The sequence below is a fragment of the Cnephaeus nilssonii genome (assembly GCF_951640355.1).
Source record: "Cnephaeus nilssonii genome assembly, chromosome: 7".
Taxonomy (NCBI): Eukaryota; Metazoa; Chordata; class Mammalia; order Chiroptera; family Vespertilionidae; genus Cnephaeus; species Cnephaeus nilssonii.
Window position 1 is genome coordinate 20,637,671 of NC_137078.1, and position 27,473 is coordinate 20,665,143.

The following is a 27,473-nucleotide window of genomic DNA, read 5'->3' on the forward strand; positions in this document are numbered from 1 at the left end:
CTTGTTTTTCCCACTTCCTCTGTGGCCAGGTGGAGCCATGTACTTCATGTAAACAGACTGTGTTCCTTTATTTTTTCAAGTCTTTGTTCATCCTGTTCCATAGTCAGCTGTGCTCTTGCTTTTGGTTGCCACTAGTCAAAATGCTCTTTTGATGGAGCCCAGATGTGCTGTTGGGTAAAGTCTCTGGGAACCACAGTCTAGGTGCCAGGTGTGGTCATTGCTGCTGGGTTGGCCATTGTTTCTAAGCCTATTCAGTAAGCTCTCTGTGCATGTACATATATCCAGAAATACACATGTATATTTTAAGACAAAAGTCAGGACTACAGGATTTTTACTGAATCTCCTTGATCTTACACCTCCTTCTCTCTCAATGAGAAACCTTATACTCAGTGATTCCTGGTATGATGAAATCACTTACTTGCTTTATCCCCTGATACTCAACAGTTTCAGAATAATAACACCAATACCACCATCAGCATTTGTGTGTGTGTATTTTCTTTTGTCCTTAGACTAGGGATATGTAGTTAAAGTATTGTGTTTTAGTGTCACTTTTCTTACATAGTTATGCCACCACTCAATACATATTGAAATTCATTTGCCACATATTTTTGTTTTTAGGAGTGATTTTGGCTAAATTTTTATTAGTAATTACGGTATATAAGGTATTTACATGGTTCCAAAGTATAATCTAGAAAACAAGATATTGTCAAAGAAGTTCAGCTTCTGTCTCTGTCACCCCCTCTTTAGTAAGTAACCATCTATATATTTAAAAGCCTATGCGGCTGTTTGACCTCTGACCAGTGGCTATGATACACACTGACCACCAGGGGGCAGACACTCAACACACAGGCATAGAAACATGGAACAGACTGATGAATCTCAGAGGGAACGCGGGGATGGTGAGGGTGGGAAGAGATTAACCAAAGATCTTATATGCATACTAGAGGCCTGTGCACCGGTGGGGTCCATGCACCTGTGGGGTCCCTTGGCCTGGCCTGCGGGGATTGGGCCGAAACCGGCAGTCTGACATTCCCCGAGGATTCCTGGATTGCAAGAGGGTGCAGGCCAGGCCAAGGGACCCCACTGGTGCATGAATCTGTGCACCGGGCCTCTAGTTTAAAAATACCATGCATGCTTTATTCTTCCATTTTTGTCTTACTGTGTATGTGTGTATATGTGCGTAAACATATGTATTACATAATTTATAAGTAAAATATAAAAATGTAGGTATATGTAGATGTACACTCACTTATGCTGTATATTTCCAGAGAAGAGGAAACTAGTTTAGTTACACTTTACACGTTAGTATATAGACTGTATTCTTTTTTTCCCCTTTTCCCTGTTGTGGGGGAGGGGGGTTGTATGGACGACTGTGCATGAGTGGATATTCTAAATTTGTCTTATTGGAGGATTGAAGTTTTTATTTTTTGTTATTTTTCATTCTTCATGTCTCCTCAGTGTGCTCTTTCTTTGCTTTTGATTAGCTTCTGGGTCCATAATTACACTTGCTCATAATTATGCTTCAACAGTCTTAGAAGAGAACCTCTGTGGCTTTCTGAAAAATTGTTCTTTTATGTGAAGTCGCCCAGATGAGTTATAGGAGGAACTGTCCTCTGTGGTTTCAAAATTAGTTCAAACACTGTGTAGGGGGACTTTCCAAGTGAGTAAAGCATGCCATGGTGTGTGGTTAGCCAGTAAAAATCCAAGAGACTGCAACAGCTGTTGCAAACATGTGAAACATGCGTTTGGGTTAAAAGAGGTACAGTGTTTGGAAACTCTAGCTTCCAATTGCACACAGCTTTAGATGAATCTAGAAATGTTTTCTGATGGTAACAAAATCATGGTATATCCATTCAGATTGTGAATGTATTTATTCTTTTCCTTTAGATTATGTTTTACCTAAAAGGACACATAGAAACAATGAAATATATTTTATCAGGAACACCCAAGTAGGTAAATACATATTTAAAGGGCTACCTATTGATATAACAGTTGTTTCCATTATTTAAAAATGGATGCCAAAATGGTTAGGAAAAGTACCTTTTGAGGACTTGTAACAAATGTTCAGACAGTAATATCTTGGAGTGAGGGGTGGGGATTCTGATCACCACAGTTTTTGAAATAATTTGATTTTCATTATTGGAAAAACTGTATAGTTCTTGTAATTGGACTATGTGCCTATTAGACCTATAATTTCCCCCTAGATCAGAAGACTTTCTGTGCACTTACTTTAAATCACATACCCATTTTTAGAGAAAATCTAAAGGGATATGTGTCCAGATTATATGGTATTGCAGAATACAGCTTTGCAGGAGATAAGCTATAAAATTTAATAATTATAAAATATTAATTATTATAAATATTTCTCATGTGCTAGTTCTTTTATGTGTTGGTATGCTCTGTGGCATGTCTAAGCAGATTTTACTCTCTTGTCTTTAGACATGGAAATGTGCTGATGTCAATTTATGGTTAGTCAACTTGAAAGATAAAGTTTACCAAGGTTAAAAATTAAGAGAAACAGCATAGAAATGTGTTACAAGCTCTGAAAAGAAAAGTTATCATTAGAAAACATTCTCCCAAATATCTAGATATAACAAAAACATAAATAGATACCTACAAGTCTTAGGATCCAGAGACCAATAGAAATATTCTAAGGGGAGAGTTCTCAAAACTCTGTAGTCTAGTTGACTCTATGTCTTGACAAAAACCAAAGTGTTGATGATAAGGGGATGTTGTGTGTGGGGCTTATATACTCCCTCAACCAGGGTAAGTTTGGAGAGAAAAGAAAATGGCAGTTTTCCTTCCCCAACCTTATCAAATCCAAAACAAAACCGGGATGACAAACACAAGAGATAACCACACAAAACTCTGTTGTGTGGTGGCTTCCAATCCTCTTCCAGAATAAATACTATCATAAATACTATTATGATGAATATCTTAGTGTGTAGTGCTTGTTCCATATTTAGGGCTTCCCTTCCCACCCCACCCCCCCCCCCCCAAAAAAAAAAAAAAGAATCTCACAAGTAGGATAAACAGAAAGAGAATGTACCTTTTTTTTTTTTTTTTATCATTCTCCATGGAGAAATAGGAGCTACAAGTTGTTAGTATCAGAAAATATGGCTTATCTTTTCTTTCTGCATTTCAGGTAGAGTCTACTGTACTTGAAAGCAAATGGCTTTCAAGCTGTCATAGGTCATAGCTCTCAGCAGCTACAAAATGTGTCTGCTCTGTATTGTTGCTTTAACTTGTCAGTTGTGATGCCAGTGTGAGGTGTTTTGGAATATTATATTTGTTCACTCATTTGACTAATTACTGTGTAAACAATTGGATTGATACCAACATTTATGCTGTGAAAATAAGATATGCAGAACAGAATATAGTCAACTTTCTCTCCCCCTCCATAGATAGATTTACACAAATAATATTGTTTGTTAATGTATGTTTGTTGCAGAAAGTTGAAAAGATCCACATATTCACCAAAAGTGTAGTCACTCAATTGTACATCTAGAAATACTAATAATTTGAATGTTTCATATGTGTATATGTATGTGTATCTAGACTATACATACACATTTACACAAATATACATGTAAGCATATAAGTATATGTGTATGAATTTTAAAATGCAGTTGGGATCATATATTATATATTTTGTGGTGTCCCCTTTAATAGAACCTGTTACTAGTATTTCTCAATATCATTAAAATCCCCTATGGACAACAGTTTCAAATGAGTACTTGATATTGCATCATATTACTTTGCCATAATTAACATTCTCTTGTTGTGGTGTAATTAGTTTGTTTCTATTTTATCTGATGATTATCATGGAACCTCTATGCTTTTTTACTTTGCTAATTAACATGCATGCTTTGATGGTGTAGCATAGTATTTAATAGGAAGTGTCTTTCTTCTTGTTCATTAAAGTCTGAGCATTGAGAACCTAATTCAGGATTTTAATATTTCACTTATGTATTTTTCCTTCAGTAACTTTTAGAAAAAAATTCTTTGTATCTTAAATACTTATTTTAGAAAGTTATCTTGGTTCCTTTCAGTTTTATCTGCTTTCAGTCACTTTTTCATGAGACGTACGTTGAGTGTGTTAATGGAGGTGGTTAAGACTACAGTGTAAAACAAGAAGGACACGTGTCCTGTTCTTGTAGAGCTTACTGCCTGGTGCAAGCATGTAATGTTAAACAAATTATTACAGGATTACACTTGCAACATATGTTATAAACTAAAGGTTACAGTGTGCCATAAGAACATATACTTGAGGAATCTGAACTGGGAAGAAAGGAGAATTCTTCCATTAAAATCATCCTCATTAATTGTATTACCTTTTGTGGTTTCTATTTAAAATAGAAAACTTGCTCTGTGCTTGATCTGGGGAGCTGCCACAAACCAAAGAATACAGCACAGACTGTATGTTTCCTCTGACCAAATACCCAGTCTGGAGGAAAAGAAACCATTAATCCTTTTGGTTGAGTATTTGACTTCTGAGCTGGAATTTTTCCCAAGCCAGCAAATTTCAGGGTGTAAGTTGAATTCTCTCAGCCAGCATTATGGTTTTGAAGCATGAGAGTTCATAGCCATGATTAAAAAGCATTGACCTGCTCAAAAAGCAAGTTAAGCACAAAATAAGCAAAATGATGTAGATAAAAATGTGCCCAGGACAAGGGTTTTATTAAGCCAATGCTGTTTATAAAGTTAATACAAGTGAGACATGGAGGGATATTGTACATCATTTAGGGGAACTGTACTTTGTGGAATATTCATGGAAAGGATGAGTTAACATTTGGTGCTTTTATTATATACTAGAGGCCAAATGCATGAAATTTGTGCAAGAGTAGGCTTTCCTTCCCCCCGGCTGCTGGCACCGGCTTCCCTCTGGCACCTGGGACCTGGGCTTCCCTCCGGCACCTGGGACCCAGGCTTCCCTCCGGCCATCGGCAGGCACCCGGGACCCGGACTTCCCTCTGGCTGCTGGCAGGCACCCGGGACCTGGGTTTCCCTCCGGCCGCCGGCAGGCACCTCGGACCTAGGCTTCCCTCTGGCCGCTGGCAGGCACCCGGGACCCAGGCTTTCCTCGCAGCCCCAGCTTTGTCCGGAAGGTCGTCCGGAATGACGTCCAGTCTAATTAGCATCTTATGCTTTTATTATTATAGATTTAATTGCTCAGCATTTTAGTTAGAAGAGTCATATATATGATTAGAAGAGTTTTAGGGGTGTAGATTAGATTTAACCTTGATCTGGTATAAAAGTCAGAAGAGAAGCTGAGATATAAAATGATTAATTAATGAAGAACCAAAGGTGAAGGATACAGAGCAGAAAAGCATTTTAAATGCCCTGGCATTTATTTGAAGGTAAAATAGGGTAAACTGCCAGTAGGGTAACTGGGCAACGTAAGAGGATTTGAAGAAAGGAATGTCTTGAGTTTACTTGCCATGTTGTATGGCGCCTTAGACTGAGGGAGTGTGATAATCTTAAAAGTAATAAGATTAATATTATTAATACCCATGTTTCCTTCACTTAAATTCACAGCTGTTAACATCTTGTCACATTTGCCTTTCTCTATATGTACTATTTTTGGTTTTGTTTGTAATACATTTGAAAGTACATTAAAATGGTTGCTTTTTATAAGTTGACTAGAGGCCTGGTGCACAAAAATTCGTGTACTTGGCGGGGGGGATCCCTCAGCCTGGCCTGTACCCTCTTGCCTGGGAGCCCTCAGGGAATGTCTTACTGACAGGGCGCAGGCCTAAGCTGCAGTCTGGCCTCCCTCTGCAGGAGGCAACTGGGTGGGCCAATCAGGGGATGGTGCCAGCCAGTGAGCAGCTGCCCCCCCCCCCCCCCCCCATAACCCCTCCACCGCCGCTGGTTGCTAGTGTCCTGATCACTGCTGTCCCCTGATCACTGTCCCCTCCCTTTGCCTGCTGGTACACGCCTTGGCTGGCCTGGCGCCACCTGCTTGTCGGCCCCGCCGACTGGTCGTTCCACCTTTAGGTCGATTTGCATATTATGCTTTTATTATATAGGATTCTGTATATGGCCACTTGACTGAATTTTTATTAATTGTTACCAATTCCGCTGATTTTCTTGGATTTTCTAATTAGATTATCACATAGCTGCAAATAAATTATTTTGTTTATTCTTTTAAAATTTTCATATCTCTTAAAATTTCTTTTCTTATTTTAGTAAGTTGTCCAGGACCTCTAGTGAAGTATTGAATAGTATCACTAATAAAATTCTGACTTCAACAGGAATACTTCTGATAGTGCACAATTAAATTCAATGATTACGGTTTGCTTCTCAGGAATATTCTTTACATAGTTTCAGAAATTATTTTCTAATCATAACTTTCTGGGTATTTTTCTAGGAATAGGTATGGTATTTTTATTACTCTGTTTTGGCTTCTATCGTATATTTTTCCTTAATATTATCTATGTAATGAATTTTCGGTATAGATTTTCCTGACATCAAGCTGTCCTTACAGTTCATAAGATCTGACTTGGTAATGATCTTTTAATTTAATGTATTTTGGTGCTACTATATTTTAAATAGATCAATGGATGTAGATGCTATTGTGACTAACAAAATACAGATTTATTTAAAAGTGTTTATTTTATATATTTTTATCATTTATATGCTTCCTAGTTCAAAATAGAGTAAAAGTATAACTATAATCACTGGGAGGAATACATAATTAAAAAAAAAAAAAAAAGACATCCTAACACTTGAAATGGTGGGAATCAGTAATCTAGATATTTAAAAGTGAATTTCATGCTCATCTTTGCCTTCATTGGGTAGTTTTTCAGGAATATGTTGTCTGGAGATGATCTTGATGTTAATCAATGTATCCTCCTGGCCTAGTCTTAAATAGACCAGAATGGTGAATATAAAATTAAGTAATACTTGGAGGATGGGAGGGAAGTTGGTCTTTCTTTAGAATCCCTCCTAATAATCAATTATCATTATACAGTCATTATAAAATATGAAGAATGTTAGGTTTAGAGTTAATAAACCCCTGAAGCCAGCATATTGAACTGTCAAGTCTCGTTAGTGTGGGAAGGAAGGAATATAGATAACTAGATTTATTATCATAGCTATTATATCTATTTTTAAAATGCCTCAGTATCTTATGTGTAGTCTCTAAAAAGAAGATAATTTTAAAATCAGAATGCTGCAGTAATGTAAGGGACTTTGATCTGGGAGCATTTGCCAGTTCTCAGTGTTGCAGTGATTTGGAAAATGTTGTATATAATTTATATATACTGCATTTATAAACAGCTTAATAGTAATTCTGAAAATTTTAGTTATTTGAAAATAGCATTCACCAGTCTTGTGCTTAGAGAACTGGAAATAATCAATGAAGGTTAAAGAAAGCAATGGATGATTTACATTACATTTTAAGCTCACACCCAAGTTGGTTAACTCTTTGGAAGTCAATTCTTAAAGAAAATTCTAGAATTATTGCTCTTATTAGCTGAGAGGAACCTGGAAAGCATTTGGTCAAAATGTTTTTGGCCATTTCTGATGGAACAAATACTGTGTTAGATCTTAGAGATATAAAAATGAATAAAACAAGCCCTTGCCCATTCATTCTTAGCCTGGAAGACATAACCTGAACCAAGAACTTACTTTGGCGTAGTGAGTTCTGAAATGGAACTTTTAGGCAATAGGTGGATTTTTCCATTTTGTAGGTGTGACTCCCACAGTTGGGCAGGCAGCCCAGGTACATACAGCTCCCCAATGATGGTGGTATTGCTGAGACTAATTTCTTGGACTCTTGATACACGTTTGATTATCTGGTTCATGCTGGGTTCCTGTTAAGCTTTGAAAAAGGAAATTTCACCTAGCACCTTTTTAAAAAGTAGCTTGCTATGTGCAGTTAATAGCTGTTTAATTTGAGATACATAGATATTCCTACTTTCTTATCCCACACTTTTTGTTGGGTGGGAAGATCCTTTTAAACATTTAGAATGCAAGCAATGGATAATTTGAGTAATTTTTTTTTTTTTGAGAGAGAGAGAGAGAAAGGAAGAGGGATAGAGAGAAACATCCATGAGAGAGAAATATCATTTATTGTCTGCCTCCTGCATGCCCCCTACTGGAGATATAGAGCCCACAACCTGGGCATGTGCCCTCACTGGGAATAGAATCATGACCCCTGGTTCTTGGGTGGATGCTCAACCACTGAGCACACCAGCTGGGCAATAATTTTTTAATCTGAGTATCTCATTGTGTTACCTACAATCCTATACTCTAACTGTAGACCTATGATGAAGACTTAGATGATTTTCATGGTGCTAAGTCCTTCATGATCTTACCTCTCTTGCTCCCTGTTTTACATTTGGACTTCATAAAGGCTGCACACCTGCCTATGGTTGGCCTTATTTGCTGAGTTGTTTTCAGTCTTCATACTTTAACTGGAATCTCTTGACTATACTTCTGCTGTGCACCCATGCCTCATCCTTAGCTTCACATCTGGCTGGGCTGGTTGAGAGACAGCTCCCACTATGCTTGAGTGGTCTTCTTGTTGTTAGTCATGATCCTATGGTTGGGGTTTACTTCTGCTCTCCACTCCCTGTAGCTATAAAAAGTATAAACTAGACATTATGTTTATTTTTTATTTCTTAAAAAACATGTTTCTATTGATTTTTAGCGAGAGAGGAAGGTCGAGGAATAGAGAGATAGAAACATCAATGAGAGAGAGAAACATCATTGATTGGCTGCCTCCTGCAGGCCCCCTACTGGGTATTGAGCCCACAACCAGGTGATATACCTTGACTGGGAATCAAACTGGTGACCTCTTAGTTCCTGGATTGATGATCAACTACTGAGTCACCCCAGCCAGGCTATTTTATAATTTAGGAAAGGAAACTGTTCAAGTAATCATAATACAAGCTAAATCTGATTACAGTTAAAGAATAATTTTCAGTTTTTCCTTCCTTTAGGATTATTAATAGAGCATTGACTATTTGGTTTAAAAAGTAAAAACAAAACAAATAAAAAATACCCTTGACCTTTTCTAAATAAACTAGAGACCCGCTGCATGAAATTCATGCACAGGTAGGGTTGCTAGCCTGGCTGGCGATCAGGGGTGATCTGTGGGGCAACCGGCGGGGTGGGCAGGGTCGGCAGCGCCTCCACTGCTGCCCGCTGCCCCGCACTGCATTGCTGATGCCTGCCATGTTCTATGCAGCCCCCTGGTGGCCAACACATGTCTAACTCCCAGTTGGTCGAACTCCCACCTGTCGGGACAATTTGCATATTAACCTTTTATTATATAGGATATGAACTTGCAAAAGAAACCATGCATATGGAGTACTGAGTGTGTTTTGGTAATTATAATGGATGGCCTCTCTCTCTCTGTCTCCCTCTTTGTCTCTAAGAAAGCTGAATTACAGGATAGTTAATATTCTTAAAGGATTCTTATCTCCAATACTAGGATGCTCAGATACAAAGGAGACTTGCTGAGATACTGGCTTGATAAATGCTACTCAGCAAATCATAATCGTCTTTGGATTCTCAGTCACATTATGTAAGTGGTCGTACAGATGAATTTTTAACTCTAATTTTTCTAAGTTGCTTTCCTATCCATTAAATGGTGGAAGGTGTTCTAAAATGCAAAATGAGAAGAATGTACTACTGTTACTTTAAGAAGAAAATGAAATAGGGAGGGAAAGGGGGGGATGTTGTGACTGCTGACATTTGTGGCCTCTTTTCATTTGCGTAAGAGGTGGACTGGCTTTTCTGTAGCTGCGGTTGCCATGGAGAGGTAGTGGGGGAGGACTTGTAGGACCGCAGCCTGTGAGAGCGATTCTGTCTTAGAGCTGCTCCTGAATATGACGGGAAGGGGCAGGGAGCTCAGGTGTGCCACGGCAGCACAGATTATGGGGGCTGGCTGACCTGTCATGGCTGGTAACGTGACTGTGCAGATACCCCTGGGTGTGACAGACATGTTTGTGGAAGTGCCTGTGGATTCTCTATGTGAAGTGAAAGGATTGTAATGTTGTATGTATTTCCACCCTTCATATGATTTCTTACACTTGAGATTTGATTAAAAGAGCCTAAACATATTACACAAAATGTATACCCTTGTTAAAAGAAACTGAATAACTTCAGTTGGCATGTTTGTATACAGATAAATGACATAAACAGCAAGTCAAATAAATTATGATGGGAATAATGCACTCAGAGAAAGCTAATATGGTAGGTTAAACTATAACCAGACATGAATGGGTTACTAACCTGGCATCATTAATATATGCATGTTATAGAGTGATGTCGCCATATAATACAAGAAAAATGAAATAATGAAAGTTGTAAGAATTTTTCTGCACAATAGGTAGAAGGAAATCAGTTGTGTGTTTTGTTGATAAATATGCTTTAGCTTAAGAGCTGAATTTTAGGAATTTTGTCATTGCTGCTAATATATATTTTAAGGAATAGTTTTATATCAAATGTAACATTATTAATGAGTTTGAAATATTTTATGTTTTTTTTTGGTTTTCTTAACATAAATGGTAAATTGAATATTATTATATTAGTCTTGTTTTCTCATGGATATCATTGTGGATGGATAATGCCTTTGTTTAAAAACAAATGTGATTAGTAATTTTAACTTAAAACACCGAACTACTGTTTAAAATATTTCTAAGTAAAGGTATGTTTCTCTTGATGAAATCATATAATATGTTCAATTTACCAAATAAATATAAAGAAACTTACTTGATCTCTCAGTTTTCTGATGATACCTGCATGAGAGCTCTTTTATTTATATTGTTTATAATATTGTTTCATAGTGTTTGAGTCAGAAATGGTTTAGGTAGAGAATACATTGTAAGGTTGTTACAGTCCTTGATTACTTAATGCATATTACAATAAAAAAGATAAATAGTTGCCTAATTTAATTCATGAAAGAAATGCCAAACCAAGTGTTTCTTAAATAAAGATACTTTTATGCAAAATCTAGACATAGTGTCATTCATAGTGGTACACAGTACTATTGAAAAGCTTTGTAAAATGTACAAATTTGTCACAGAATTTATTTGAAAAGCATTACTTCAAGGTATTTCAGAAATTGTTCAGTAAATATTTATTGGAAATTATATGTAGAAGTATTCTGTAGATGATAACCTTAGTTTTACCATGTTTGTAATATTAAGATTAATTTTTTTACTCTTTAAATATATTTAAAGGCATAAAAGTTTACAAATTATTAGGTACAGATATTAATGAAATTGACATTTTTATTTTTGAATTAATTCTAAGGTACACCTGCTCAACAAGGAAAACAAATTTACTTTTCTCCAGTATTCATGCAAGTCAAAGAGCTATGTGGTGTAAAGTATTTGTGTATTTGTTAGATAATAACAGGTAATTTTTAATGAGTGTCCCACTCCAAGCTAACTACTTTTCTAAACATTTACACTTTTGCCTTTTCTGAATCACCTATAACTTTGAGAGATGGGTGTTGTTTTTTTACCCATATTACAAATGAAATAACTAAATTTTAGCAGGTAAAGTAACTTGTCCAGTGTCATAGAGATAAGAAGGGGTGACCAGGACTTGAAGCCATGGATGTTTTAACCACCACACTTCCTTGGTGGGTTAAAACTATTTCTTGCATGTAAAAAACTACAACCTGGCATAGTGGGAAAAGCTTTCTTTTCAGGTATCCTGGGATGAAATCCCAGCTTTCCTTATCTTAGTTGAGTGACATAGAAGCAGTTATACCTCTTCATGCCTGTTTTTCCATAGGTAATCATATATTTTATTTTTCTCTTTATTAAAAAAAAATCTATATTGTTGAGAATATTACAGAAGACCCCCTTTTTCCCCCAGTGCCCTCCTTCACCCATTCCTGCCCACCCCAGGCCTTCGCTACTCTATTGTCTGTGTTCACAGGTAAGGCTTATATACATATTTGAGGCCCGGTGCATGAAATTCATGCGGGGGGGGGGGTCCCCCTCAGCCCAGCCTGCACCCTTTCCAATTCAGGACCCCTCAGGGATGTCCGACTGCCAGATCAGGCCTAAACTGGCAGTCGGACATCCCTCTCACAATCCGGGACCGCTGGCTCCTAACTGCTCACCTGCCTGCCTGCCTGATCGTCCCTAACTGCCCCCTGCCGGCCTGGTCACCCCCAACTGCCCCCCTTCCAACCTGGTTGCCCCCAACTGCCCCCCTCTGCCAGCCTAGTTGCTCCTAACTGTCCCACCCACTGGCCTGGTCGCCCCTTATTGCCCCCCCCTGCTGGCCTGGTTGCCCCCAACTGCTACTCCCCCCCACCAGCCAGGTCGCTCCATGCAGCCTGCTGTTCAGTCGTTTGGTCATCCCTCACTAACCTCCCTGCAAGCCTTGTCGCCCCAGGCAGCCTGCCAGTTGTTACTGTTACTGTGACAGCGTCCTGGACAATTTGCATATTCCTCTATTATTAGTATAGATCAGGCGTCCTCAAACTACGGCCCGCGGGCCACATGCGGGTGTTTTTGCCGTTTTGTTATTTACTTCAAAATAAGATATGTGCAGTGTGCATAGGAATTTGTTCATAGTTTTTTTTAAACTATAGTCCAGCCCTCCAACGGTCTGAGGGACAGTGAACTGGCCCCCCGTTTAAAAAGTTTGAGGACCCCTGGTATAGATAATACTAATCTCTTCCCATCCCCCTATCCCCTTTCCCTCTGAGATTCGTCAGTCTGTTCCATGTTCCCATGCCTCTGATTCTCTTTTATTCATCAGTTTATTTCGTTCATTAGATTACTTGTTTGTTTATTTTGATTTTTAGATTCAATAGTTGATAGATACGTATTTATTGCCATTTTATTGTTCCTATTTTTGATCTTTTTTCTTCTTCCTTTTCTTAAAGAATACCCTTCAGCATTTGGTGGTTATTAACTCCTTTAGCTTTTTCTTGTCTGTGAAGCTCTTTATCTTACCTTGAGTTCTAAATGATAACTTTGCTGGGTAGAGTAATCTTGGTTGTAGGTTCTTGCTGTTCATCACTTTGAATATTTCTTGCCACTCCCTTCTTGCCTGCAAAGTTTCTGTTGAGAATCAGCTGACAGTCGTATGGATGCTTCCTTGTAGGTAACTAACTGCTTTTTTCTTGCTGCTTTTAAGATTCTCTCTTTGTCTTTTGCTCTTGGCATTTTAATTATGATGTGTCTTGGTGTGGACCACTTTGGGTACCTCTTGTTTGAGATTCTCTGTGCTTCCTGGACTTGTAAGTCTATTTCTTTCACCAGGTAGGAGAAGTTTTCTGTCCTTATTTCTTCAAATAGGTTTTCAATATCTCTCTCTTCTTCTGGCACCCCCATAATGTGAATGTTGCTACTCTTAAAGGTGAGCCAGAGCTCCTTACATTATCTTCATTTTTTTTGAATTCTTTTTTCTTTTTTAATGGGTGTTTTTTGCTTCCTCATATTCCAAATCATTGGTTTGATTCTTGGAATCCTCTACTCTACTGTTGAATCTCTGTATATTATTCTTTATTTCAGTTAGTGTATGCTAATTTCTGACTGGTCCTTTTTTATATTTTTGACATTCTCACTAAGTTCCTTGAAGGTCTCATTAAGTTCACTGAAGCTCTCATTAAGAACCTTGAGTAACCTTATAACCATTGTTTTGAACTTTGTATCCAGTAGTTTGCTTGCTTCCATTTTTTTCATTTTTTACATGGTTTCTTTTCTAGGCATTTTGGCTGCTTCCCTGTGTTTGTTTCTATGTATTAAGTAGAGCTGTTATGTCTCCTGGAATTGGTAGAGTGGCCTTATGTATTAGGTGTCCTGTAGGGCCCAGTGGCTCAGCCTCCCCAGTCACCTGAGCTGGGTGCTCTAGGTGTGCCCCTGTGTGGGATGTGTGTACAGTTGAGCCTTGATTGCTGTTTGCATCACTGGGAGGAATTGCCTGCAGGCCATTGGCTGTGAGGACCAGTTGTGTCTACAATGGAAGAGCTGCTATGTAGGAGACACCTCTATGGAGCAGGACTTGCTTCAGTGGGGCTTTAGTACTGGTGCTGAATCTGCCCCTTGAGTGTGTCTCTTGTGGATGTGTAGAGTTGTAATCTGATATAGTCTGAAGGTGTCCAGCAGGTGCACTAGCTTTGGGGCCTCCCGGGAGGTACAAAGTCAGCCACTGCCTGGGGCTTCCCAGCAGGATCTACAGAGTGATCTGCAGATGGTTGCTACTTATAATGAGCTAGGAAGTACCCAGGCAAGGCCCAGATGTGAAGCAAGGTAGGCTGTTGCTAGTGCTGGGTATTGGGCCTTTTATTGATAGGTTTAGGGCACCCTGATTCCACCTGCAACTTGTTTTAGAGATTTTAGCAAAGTCTGAAGGTGGAGCCAGGACAGGCCATTCATAAGGAAAAGCCACTGTAAACAGCTTGGGTGGGGCTGAAAATTGGATGGGGTGGGGTCTCAGGGGATCACCATGGTGGAGAGAGCCATGTGGGCCACGTTGATGGAAACTCCGATATAGCTGCCAGTCAGCTCTGGGGGAGGCCCCAGTATAAGGAACAATGACCCCTGCGAGCATTCATGTCTGGGAGAAAGCTGACCCTGAGTTCCTGCCCCTATGCAAGACAATGCAGTTCCTCCCCATATGATCCTTGATTTCCCCAACGCTGCCACCTGGTGCTGACGCTTAGAGGAAGTGGGACCAGGTAAGTTTGTGCATGGGACCTTTTAAGAGGAACACCTGGGACTCCAGCAGCCTCTGTGTCACTCAGCCACAATCCCTGCTTGTTTTTCCCAGTTCTGGAATCCTGGGCTAGGTGTCTGGTTTGGGCCTGGGACACCCTGTTTCTCACAGGAGGCCTTGGAGATATCCCTCCCAATTAAAAATACGCCATACTTGGGTGTCAGACCAGCCTGTTCCATGCCTCCAGCTCTCCTATCAGTCTCAATATGCTTTCTTATTTACTTCTTTAATTGTACAACTTCCATTCAGCCAGCTTTCAAGGGGTTTGGAATGATGGTTGTTCTGTATTTTAGTTGTAATTTTGATGTGGTTGTGGAAGGTGGCGGGTACCAGCATTTACCTAATCTGCCATCTCGGTTCTCTCAAATCATATACTTTAATTTTAGAGCTAATGTGATGTCTGCTCCCTCCCCCCCCCCCCACCCGCTGATAGTAGTTATTGCTAAAATGTATTATTATTCATAATGTTAACCATTTGCACTCGCTTGCTTTTTTCTCGATTCCTTTATTCTACTCGGGATTTAATTTTTTTAAATACCCCAGATTTTACAAAGCGCAGCAGTAGAATAAAAGCTGGAGTTTCTTTTCATACAAACTTATTTATTTCGATTTTTTTATATTTCAAATTATTGATACATTCAAAGAGTATAAAAAGAGCTGGTACCGATGCTAACTGTGTCGAGTCACACTCGACATCCGAGTGCAAAAGGTTAAAATAAGAGATAGTAATTCAGTTGTGTTTCATTGCTCTGTTTGGAAGTGACCCTATATAATAAAAGGCTAATATGCTAAATGTCCGGTTATCCGGTCAACCAATCAAAGTGTAATCTATACTAATAAAAGGGTAATATGCTAATTATACCAGACATCTTTCAGACATCCTTCCAGACAAAGCCATGGTGGTGGAGGCCGAGGCAACGGCGTTTGAGGCGATCAGGCCAGCAGGGAGGGCAGTTAGGGGCGACCAGGCCGGCAGGGGAGGGCAGATAGGGTCAACCAGGCCAGCAGGGGGAGGCAGTTAGGGGAAACCTGGCTGGCAGGAGAGGGCAGTTAGGGGTGACCAGGCTGGCAGAGGATGGCAGTTAGGGGCAGCCAGGCTGGCAGGCAGAGATGGTTATGGGTGATCAGGCCAGCAGACAGAGGTGGTTAGGTGCTATCAGACAGGCAGGGGAGCAGTTAGGGGCATCAGGCAGGCAGGCAGAGTGGTTAGGGGCGATTAGGCAGGTGAGCGGTTAGTTCAGGGATTGAGCCTAAACCGGCAGTCGGACAACTCCCGAGGGGTCCCGGATTGGAGAAGGTGCAGGCTGGGCTGAGGGGAAAACCCCCCCTCCATGCACGAATTTTGTGCACCGGGCCTCTAGTATGCTAATTATATACTAAGGCCGCTTATTGTGTCGTGCACTGACCACCAGGCGGCAGACAGTCAACCAGTCAACTAGTCGCTATAACATGCACTGACCACCAGGAGGTGATGCTCCAACCGGTAAGTTAGTTTGCTGCTTGGGGTCCAGCCGATTGGGACTGAGCAAAATGGGCCAGACACGCTCTGGAGCCCTCCAGTGGTCCCTCCCCGGCTGGCCAACCTCCCACGTCCCTACCTGGCCCTGATTGTGCACCTGTGGGGTCCTTCGGCCTAGCCTGCATTCTCTCACAATCCAGTAATCCTCAGGGGATGTCGGAGAGCCAGTTTTGGCCTGATGGCGGAACAACTGGTCGCTATGACGTGCACTGACCACCAGGAGGTAGACGCTCAATGCAGGAGCTGCTCCCTGATAGTCAGTGTTCTCCCACAGGGGGAGTGCTGCTCAGCCAGAAGCCGGGCTCACAGCTGGGCTGGGGGACCTGAGGCTGCGCTCCCTGTCCGGAGGGGCTTGACGGGGGTGGGGCCAGCCGGGTCTGGGTCTCCTGCGTTTTCGAAGCACGTGCGGGTGGTGGGCAGGGACTTGACTCTAGATCCGTGGTGCGCCCCAGACTCTGACAGGAGGGAGATTTTCATATACATTTTACTAATTTTCTTTCATCTCTGACACTTCTATTATAGAGAAAGGGCAATTAGCAATATTAAAATATTTCCTCTAATTAATTCCCTTTTAATGTGCACAAATTTTGTGCACCGGGCCACTAGTGTGTGTGTGTGTGTGTGTGTGTGTGTGTGTGTGTGTGTATATATATAAATATACATATACATATACATATACATATACATATACATATACATATATATATATATTATGGTTCTCTCTCTCTCTCTCTCTCTCTCTCTCTCTCTCTCTCTCTCTCTCTCTCTCTCTCGACATTAATGAAGTACACGTAATGTAGTTATAGAACTTGCTGATGACATTGTTGGAAAAGACTAAGTGAGAACAATGCAAGGGAGCAGGCTTGGCTTTGTGGTGGGTGTGGGTTAGATAGCATGGAAGTGCATGAAATGACATGGAGGCCAGTGCAGAGGCTGTGGCAGAAGTCTCGGTGAGATGTGATGGGTTGGACCAGGTGGTAGATGTGGACAGTTGGAAGAGGTTTTTGGATGGAGAATCAGACGGCTTGGGGTTTGCTAGAGTGTTACACTCTTGACAACAAAGAATAAAGAACAATGAAGGTTTGCGAGGTGGGCACTTGGCAGACTGAAGGGCTGACTCACCAACTGAGTGAACCCTCTGTTCCAGCTTGGCTGTGCACGGGATTCACATGTGTTTCTTAGCAAAGTTAGACATTACTAAATGTCCTATACCTTGGTGAATTTTGGAAACCATAAGTCTTAAGATTGTGACTTCCAAAACTTGAATGATTTGCCTTGCTTTATAGACTAGATGCGATCTTGAGAGATGAGAGGTCTCACATTTTTGCAAGTGGCACTCCTTGGTGCATACCACTGCTTCTTCCTGGTCTCCTGTCTGCCCAGCTTTCTCCTGCAGTGCTTTTTCCTCCAGTGCCTCCACTGGTAAAGTAATTAATTCTTTGGCCATAAAATAATTGTCATGCTTTTCGAGTTCCAATCTGAAGTTTACATATTTCTAAAGCAGCACATCCCTGTAGTAGGTAGAGTAGATTCATAAATATTACAAATGGTAAGGAGTGTGCATTCCAGACCCATTCTGTGACATGGCATTCATGGATACCTGGTGGAATTTCTTTCTTCAGCAAGTAACCTCAACATTCTGTTTTCTGGGGTACTTTAGTGAGATCATCATAGCATAACTTAATGATCTTTTTTTAATAACAGTGGGTAAAATCACAGAGTTGTAATTGAAACTTAAATGCTGGTTTGTAATGCCAGTTACCTCAGCAGTGATGATAACTTTTCCCCTCTCAAAATTAAGTTGTGGAAATTGTGTGTATCTGAGTATGTCTGTCAGCGATTTCTATTATTATAAAATGGAAATTCATTTCTGAGCCAAACTGAGGTTGTGGATGCTTAGGTCTCACCTAGAGGAAGACAGAAAAGCAGAGAGAGGCCACCTTTCCTGACAGCTCCGAGGGGTTTTCCTTTTTTTGTCCTCCTTCCTCTCCACATTTCACTCCAGTTCTATTGATCAATTATTGATTGCTTTTTTTTCCTCTGGGAAAAGGACTGTTCACCTCAATTATCCATTGTGAGTCGTCTTCTCTGTGAGCCTTATTGAAGCAGTGGAGACATGTTGAGTCTTTTTATTCATTCACTCTGACACATACGAATTGAACCACATATGAGCACACACTGTGCTTCTAGGGTTGTGCATGTGCTCTGGGGATTGGTTTTCCTATCATCAGGTAGCTTAAAAATCTCAGAGATGGAAAAGAGTTTTACATAAGGAATAAATGAGACCACAAATAATAATGGCAAATGGGATGCAATGAGACACAATTAAGATACTTTATTATCGTAATAGTATGGAATAAAGTTATGTGGGTTGTATAGAAAGGTAAGAAACTATTGCTTTTCTGGATTTATTAGAAGTTTCTGAGAGTTGGGATTTAAACTAGATCATGAAAAATGGTGAGATATAAATAAACTAGTGTCCCAGTGCACGGATTCGTGCACATTGAAAGGAAATTAATTAGAAGAAATATTTTAATACCACTATTTGCTTTTTGCTAGTGAAAAGAAAAAAAGGATTCTACCGAGTCTCCTAACTACCTACACCAGGACTTCTGTGAGGATGAAATGAGATAAGGCACAGGAAAATGCTCCACAAACATTTGGTTAAACTATAAAGTGTTTGCACCTAGCTATAAAGCAAGTCAGGTTCCTGGGCTGAAGAAACTCCAAGGATGCTAGTCGGTAGGGAGAGGAAGCCATGTGTTGCTACGTGACATCCACAGCCACCATTTCCGGGCTGGGCTGGGCTGTGGGCTGCATTTCCCACTATGGAGTCTTGGCAGCATTGGCTGCGATTTGGTGGGGTGTCACTCTGGGGTGGTGGCTGGGCCTGTGTCCCACTTGAGGGAAGTGGAGTATTGGTTTGTCGGCACCAGGTCCATGGTGCCTTTTGTTTTTAAACTAGAGGCCCGATGCATGAAAATCGTGCAAGGGGCTCGGCCCTTGCAGCCGTGGTGGCTTGCCTCAGCCCTCACAGCCGCGGCGGCTGCTTTGGCCCTCGCAGCCCCGGCTTTGTCCGGAAAGGTCGTCCGGAAGGTCGTTCAGCTGTTTGGTCTAATTAGCATATTACACTTTTATTAGATAGCCAGTGTGCATCAGGGCAGCTCCTGTGTTGAGTGTCTGCCCCTGATCATCAGTGTGCGTCATAGCTACCGGTCAGACAGATGGACACTTAGCCTTTTATATGCACTGAGTAGCCAGATTATTATGATCTCTCAACGCATAATAATCTGGCCACTAAGTGTGTGTGTGTGTGTGTGTGTGTGTGTGTCTATATATATATATATTAGAGGCCCGGTGCATGAATTCGTGCATGGTGGTCTGGCCAGGGGGAGGGGACATGGGCGGTTGGCCGGCCTGCCTGCTGGTCAAAGTCCTGGTCGAGGGGACAATTTGCATATTAGCCTTTTATTATATAGGACATACACTGAGTGGCCAGATTATTATGATCTCTGAATGCATAATAATCTGGCCAATCAGTTATATATAGATACTGGGGACAAGGGTAATAAAGTGACTGTGATAAATCTTGATCATGGAGTTTAGCAGGTGATACACGCATGAAATTAGTGACTCAAACACATGCATGCATCTAATGCAAGAGGAGCTTGGGTACTGTTGACTCACGTAGTCATAGTCCTGTTTGGGGATGCGGAAAGGGCTTCAAGAGCATGTGATATTCCAGTTCATACCTGAAAGATGAGGCACTGCTAGTTCAGACAGGACCTTCCTTTGGTGTATGTAAATAATACAGAGAAGTAGTGTAGCATAGTGTTAAAAAGTTCACATTTTGGAGGCAGTCTGCCTGGGCTCAAACCTGGCACTTCTTATAAGCCCTGGGATGTTTGCTTCTGTGTGCCACAGTGTGCTCCTTTGTAAAATAAAGATCAAGGGCAGTTCCTTCCTCCCAGGTAGGCTTTTTGTGCGGATGCAATGAGTTAGTACACATAAAGTCCTTAGAACAGTGCCAGGACGTAGTAAGTACTTACAGTTTAGCTGTTATTGATAGATTTTTCCCTAAAAGGGTCTGAAGGAAGATGAGGGTAGATGAAAGGGGAGGACTGGGAGGCAGTTCTCAGAAGAAGGAACACTGAATTTGAAGCAGTGGTGGGAGGAATGCAAGCTGTGTGTTGCCGAATTCCTGAAAGGTAGTGTTGCTCATTCCAGAGGAAAGCTTCAAGAGGAGGAATTCTAGTGATGGGTTGGAACGGATGACTTGTGGTGTTTGCATCAGTTTTAAAAATGTATATGTCTGTTAATTATGATTTACTAGTTTATTTAAAGCATATATTTTAGGGATTTAAGAAATAATCTTATTAGCGTTCCAAAATAATTGTGTCATGGTTATCTCTTTGTGCTTCAATATTATAACTGGAAATAACTTTAACTTTTCTTAAATTCAGTTATATTTTCGTATGTTTTCCACCAGGATTTGCCTAACGTGGTCGGTATGATGCATTTAGCCTTTAAATTAGAGAATGACAATAGCTGATAAATGACCAGAAAGCTATTTTTAGCTTGAATATATCACATCCATATACATGAAGTTATAAGCCTAATTAATGTTATTTTTGGCGAGAGTTCTTGCAAGTGTGGGAGTTGGCTAACTACTTCCTTTGTGAAAAAAAATGACATTTGTTTTTGTTATAGTTGCTTAAAGCATGTGATTTTTAAGTGATTGGATTATAAAGATTTAGATCAGGAATTTTATGCTCTGTAAAATTTATCATATTACCTAATAATAGAGAAACATGTAAATTGACTGTACCTTCGCTACGCCAACAGCCAATCAGAGTGAGCATGCAAATTAACCCAACAAAGAGGGAGGTTAATTTGCATACGCAGCGGGGCGGGCATCGCCATGGCCGGCTCCTGGGGGTTCGAGTCCATCTGGGCGAGGAAGGCCGGCGCCAGACACCGCCCACAAGGTACCAGTCCATCGGTCCAGGGAGGGGCTGTGGGGTGGGCAGCACCAGATGCCACCTGAGGGGTCCAGGTCCATTGCAGGCCCCGGGAGGGGCAGCGGCCTGCCTAGCCACGCCTACGGGGCTCTGGGAACATCGCAGCCCTGGGGAGGAGTGGCTGGCCGCCTAGCCACTCCCTTGGGGCACTGGGAACACCTCAGCCCAGGGGAGGCATGGCTGGTGGCCTAGCCACTCCCGTGGAGCCCCGGGAACATTGCTGCCCAGGAAGGCACGGCTGGGCCCTGGGAACATCGCAGGCATGGGGTTGCTGAGACCCAGACCGGGCCTCTGGCCACAGATTCACAGCTTTGCGGAGACCAAGGGCAGGGATCTGCCTCACTGCAGAGAGAGAGAAAGGTTCTGCAGTGGCTCCAAGACGTGGGTGGGCCAGGCCAGGGATCAAGGGGCATGGAAGGAAGCCCGGGGGGAGGGGCAAGGACCCTCACCCCTGAGGCGGGGGTTGAGGGGCAGTGCCACCTCAGTGGAGGGGTGCTGCACTGCAGGGTACTGGACTGACTGATGTGATTCAGAGAAGCTCCCCGTGCTAACTGGCCTCGCTCAGGCGGCCTTCGCATTTCAGAGGCAGCGACTCCTGCTCCCACCTTGACCCAAAAGCAAGCTCACGCTGCCCTGCCCCATGGCAGAGCATGCCTTGGCGGTGAGTGTGAAGCCTTCCACCTGCTCCAGAGACAGGGGGGTGGGGGCAGTAAAGAATAGGGGCAGGGGACGGGGAGAGGAAAGAATGTGGAGCATCTGCAATGAAAAGGTGCTTGAGAAAGATGCTCAGAAGCCTGACAGGAAGGTTTGTTCTGTTTGCCCGGCGGCTGCCCCTCAGGAAGGGCAGAGAGCATGGCTCTGAGGGTTCCCTGTGCACTGAGTCAAGTTCCACAGCCAACTGGAATTGGCCTCAGTGTCCTGTTCTGTAAAATGGATTAAGCATGTTCCAGTGCCTTCACTGGGCTTTGATGGCCAATTGAGATACTATATAAGGAAAGTGATGAAGAAGTGAGAAAGAAAAGGAAAGGCGAACAACACAAAAGAAAGACTGGAAGGAACCTGTAAACCCATTGTCACTTAAATAGGGAATATAGTTAATAGTGTTGTAATGATGGTATGATGCCAGGTGGGTACTGGAAATATCGGGGAACACTTTGTAAAGTATATGATTGTCTAACCACTATTCTGTAACTAATATAAAACCTGAAACCAATACAAAATAATATTGAATGTAAAGAAATGAAAATTGGAGTGAAATTTTTATAAATTTCAAAGTTTAAATAAAGGCTGTAAAGGAAGGAAGGGGGAGAATAAAAAAATAGTGTTTTTCATTTTACCACTTTATTGTCTTTTCAGTACATGAAAAAGACAGTTGTCTTTATATGGTGCTTTTATACTTTTCTAAGTCATTATCTCATTTTAATTTTAGGGCAACTTAAAGACAAGATAATTATTCCCTCCACTATTCAAAGAAAGGAAATCTTGGTGTCTGGTCCCAATGATTAAATTGTCAAGCCCTTATTGTAAAGCAGGGTTAGTAAAATTTTCTGTGAAGGGTCATATTTATACTAATAAAAGCCTTGGGGGTGATCAGGCCAGCAGGGGAGAGTAGTTGGGGGCAATCAGGCTGGCAGAGGAGCAGTTAGGGGGCAATCAGACAGGCAGGTGAGCGGTTAGAAGCCAGTGGTCCCAGATTGTGAGAGGGATGTCCGACTTCAGGTTTAGGCCTGATCGGGATCGGGCCTAAATCTGAAGTCGGACATCCCCCGAGGGGTCCCAGATTGGAGAGGGTGCTGGCTGGGCTGAGGGACACCCTCCCCAGTGCACGAATTTCGTGCACTGGGCCTCTAGTAAATAAATATTTGTTCATAACCAGTTAATATACAAAGGGCCCAATGCTATCTATCATTATCTTCTACTAGAGGCCTGGTGCATGAAATTTGTGCACGGGAGGGGGGTTCCCTCAACCCACCCTGCACCCTCTTCAATCCAGGACCTCTCGGGGGATAATCGGCAGTCGGACATCCCTCTCACAATCCTGGACTGCTGGCTCCTAATCACTCACCTGCCTGCCTGCCTGGTCTCCCCTAACTGCCCCCCCTCGCTGGCCTGGTTGCCCCTAACTGCCCCCTCGCTGCCAGCCAGGTCGCCGACAACTGCCCCCCTCCCTGCCTGCCTGGTTGCTCCTAACTGCCCCCCTCTGCCAGCCTGGTCACCCCTTACTGCCCCCCCTGCCGGCCTGGTCACCCCCAACTGCTCCCCTCTGCTGGCTTGGTCACCCCTAACTGCCCCCGCCTTCTGGCCTGGTCGCCCCCATCTGCCCCCCTACCTCCGGCCTAGTCGTCCCTCACTGTCCCCCCTGTCAGCCTAATCACCCCCAACAGCCCCCCTGCTGGACTGGTCGCCCCCAGCTGCACCCCCCGCTGGCCTGGTTGCCTCTTACTGCCCCCATGCCGGCCTTGTTTCCCCTAACTGCCCCCCCTGCTGGCCTGGTCACCCCATGCAGCCTGCTGTTCAGTTGTTTGGTCGTACCTCACTAACCCCCCTGCTGGCCTGGTCGCCCTAGGCAGCCTGCTTGTACAGGTGGGTGGGGCTGTGTGTGCTGTGAGGCTCACGCGAGTAGACGGGGGCTTGACGCTGCATCCCCGTGGGCACTGGCAGGGGCTTGATGCTGTGTCCCCGTGGGCGCTGGCAGAGATTTGATGCTGTGTTTCCCTGGGTGCCAGCCCAGACTCTGTCAGGAGGGAGGAGGGAGCCAGATACCCGCAATATTAAAGTATCTCCTATAATTAATTCCCTTCTAATGTGCATGAATTTCATGCACCAGGCCACTAGTATTAAATAAAGATACATACTTTAATCTGATTTCATTTCCATCAGTCTAACTCAGTACTTTTAGCATTGCTCATAGTATTGGTAACAAATTTTCTCAACTTTTGTTTACTTGAAAATATCTTTATTGCTTTCATTTTGAAGGATAAATTTGCTAAATAGAAAAATCTAGTTTGGCATTTTTTTTCTCTCCAGCACTCTAAAAGTCTGTTGTCACAACCCCCATACCCCAATATTCTGCACTTGCACTGTGACATGCCTATGTGCTGTTTCATTTATATTCATTCTTCTTGGAGTTCAGTGAGCTTCTTAGATCTGTAGGTTAATGATTTTAGTCAAATTTGGGTAAAAACCTGCCATTATTTCTTCAGCTATTCTTTCTTTGCAGTTTTCTCTCTCCTCTCCTGTTGGGACTTTAATTACATGTATGTTAGATTATTTCACACTGCTCTACAGATCATTGAAACTGTGTTATTTTTCAGTCTTTTCTCTTTGTGCTTCTGTTTGGATAATTTGTTTTAACTTGTATTCAAGTTCACTAAGCTTTTCTTCCCCCAGTGTTTCATATGCTGTTAATACCATCCAGAGAATTTTTATTTCATATATTGTACTTTTTGTTATATTAAGTGATTCAAACAGGAAAGACAGGTAAAAAGTACAGTGAAATAGACATCTTTCTTCTCCAGGGGTGACTGTACACACCAGCAGCAGTGACTCATGTATCCTTTCATACCCACATTCATTTTTATATTTTGACACAAATGGAAGTAAATGATATACATGGTTCGCCTGGGATTTTGATTTTTGATTATTTAAAAAACTTGGTATCTTGTAAAGTTTTTCAGTCTTCAAATTTGTACCCTTCTCCTGCCTTACCAAAAGGAATTAAGAACACTAACTATCAAGAAAAAAAAAAAGCACTGGCTATCATATTTCTAGAAATAATTTTCTATTCTTATTGTTATTCTTTTCAGCTTTGGTATGTATAAACCTGACTCCTAGTGGTAGTTCAGAAATTATTTAATTTCCTCTTGACTGTGATTATTTTTGGGGGCAGTGACCTTTATTGAATGCCTACTATGTGCTTTGCCTTTAGATACTTTGCTTTATTTACTTAAACATTGTTATATATCATTTCTTGCTTAACATTACTATTTGAACTATAACACTGTAACAATACATTAACAATACTTTTGTAAACTTAGTTTTTTAAAAAAACACTGGGCTTCTTTTGTTCCTTTTTTAAACTTTTCATTGTGGAAGTTTCAAAATGGTTACAAAATAAAATGGTGTAATAAACCTCGATTTGCCTGTCATTCAGCTTAGTAATTAACAGCAATAGCTAGTATTTTTTCATTTACCATCCTAAGCACTTCCCCTTCCATACTATTTAAAGGAGACTTCAGATATATTATTTAATTCATATGTTTTCATTCTATATGCTCCAAATGATAAGGAATGTAAAAATTTATTTAATCACAATAGTTTTAAGATATGTAAAAAAGCAATTTCCTAAGTGATCAAATATCCTATAACTGTTTACATTTCCAGTTTTCTGCAGTCTGATGATTTTTAAATATTTTAAACTCAGGACAAATAAGTTTTACATATTTTATAGGTTCATGTCTTTTATGTTCTTCTGATCTATAGATATTTCAAAGAGTCTTTTTTTCTTTGCAAATTACTTGTCAAAGAAACTTTTGTTGTTGTTGTTGTTCTACAGAATTTTCTACCATTGGTCTGGTTTTCTTTTTTTTTAAATATATTTTTATTGATTTCAGAGAGGGAGGGAGGAAGGGAGAGAGAGGGGGGGAGAGAGAGAGAGAGAGAGAGGGAGGGGGAGAGAGAGAGAGAGAGAGAGAGAAGAGAAGAGAAGGAAAGGAAGAGAGAGAGAGAGAGAGAGAGAGAGAGAGAGAGAGAGAGAGAGAGAGAAAGGAAGAAAGAAAGAAAGAAAGACAAATATCAGTGATGAGAGAGAAGAGAGAGAATCATTGCTCGGCTGTGTCCTGCACACTGCACATTGGGGATCAAGCCTGCATGCAACCCCTGCATGTATCCTGACCAGGAATCAGACCATGACCTCCTGGTTCATAGGTCAAAGCTCAACCATTGAGCCACGCCAGGTGGGCCATTGGTCTGTTTTTAGATGGTCAAATATATAAATACATTTCTTTAAAGATTGTTTTAACTGATTGCTTTTAAATTTCCAGATATTCTTTAGATATTATTAGATTATATTTGAACATGGGTTTTTTTTGTTTGTGTGTTGTTGTTTTTTGTCTAACATAGCTATTTATGGCTTGGTTTTATATGAGTTACCAGTTATATATATGTGTGTAGATTTGAAATATGGCATGCTCTTTGAAATAAAAAAAAGATAAAAATCAGATAAAATTAGGGGCAGGTAGCTGGGAAGATCACAAGTCATAGTTGTTTGCGGGGTCTGTAGTAGAAAACTGAAATATTGAAAAATTATTTACCCCCAAATGATATTTCATCTACTTAGATCTAAAAAAATTTTGTTGCTGTTTTTCCTTCCAGTCTTCTGTGCCTCTAAATATTCTTACTCAAAGGGCTTTGTACAGTTATCTCCACCATTTCCCTTCTTCCCCCACATTTCTCATCTTTGTCATCTCTCTTTTTTTTCACTTCTTGAAGGATATGAATTTATTTGTATCTACAGTAGTTTGAGATAACAAAATGCAACCAGTGAAATCAGAAATCTGAAATACCAAGATATTATTTACCCCAATGCATAGTACAGTTGTCACAGTTCCTGGCACACTCAGCTTTGTTTCCTGATGATGAATGAATGATGAGTGGGCTTCCAGGAGATGAAGCTGTGCCAAGAAGAGCCCCCAGGCACACACAGGGTGGCAGCATGCAGTTGGTCAGCTAGCTAGAGTTAACTATGCTTCATTTCTATATTTTTGCCCTAGGTAAAATAGCAACACCTTTATTTAAGTCCCTCCTTCCCTCCCTGCCTCTCTCCCTCCCTCCCTCCCTGCCTCTCTCCCTCCCTCCCTCCCTCCCTCCTTCCCTCTCTTTCCTCCTTTATTTTTTAAATTAGGGCCTTTAGAAAATGTATTGTAGGGAAGAATCAATATGCTATTTGCTGACTGGGAATGGGAGACATAGCCAGACTGAAGAGCCAGAAAGTTATTTTCAGTCTTTGAGATCCACATCTCCTGGGTCTCCTTCAACCATTTCTACATCTACATCTTTAGCCCTGAGTTCAGGATGTGTGTGTTTGTGGTATATGTTTGTGGTGTGTGTGTGTGTGTGTGCGCACGTGCATGTATACATGTGCATGTGCATGCACACATGGTGGTATATACATGAATGTGTACCTGTGTTAATCTGTTACTGGGTTAGTAACCCAAATAAATCTGGCATTT

The 27,473-nt window shown here is 41.4% G+C and overlaps 1 protein-coding gene across 4 annotated transcripts in view; it reads left to right on the top strand.

The window, feature by feature from the left end:
- Positions 1-27,473, top strand: part of HIVEP1 (HIVEP zinc finger 1) — a 164,533-nt gene that overhangs the window by 58,277 nt on the left and 78,783 nt on the right. The window lies entirely within an intron of this gene.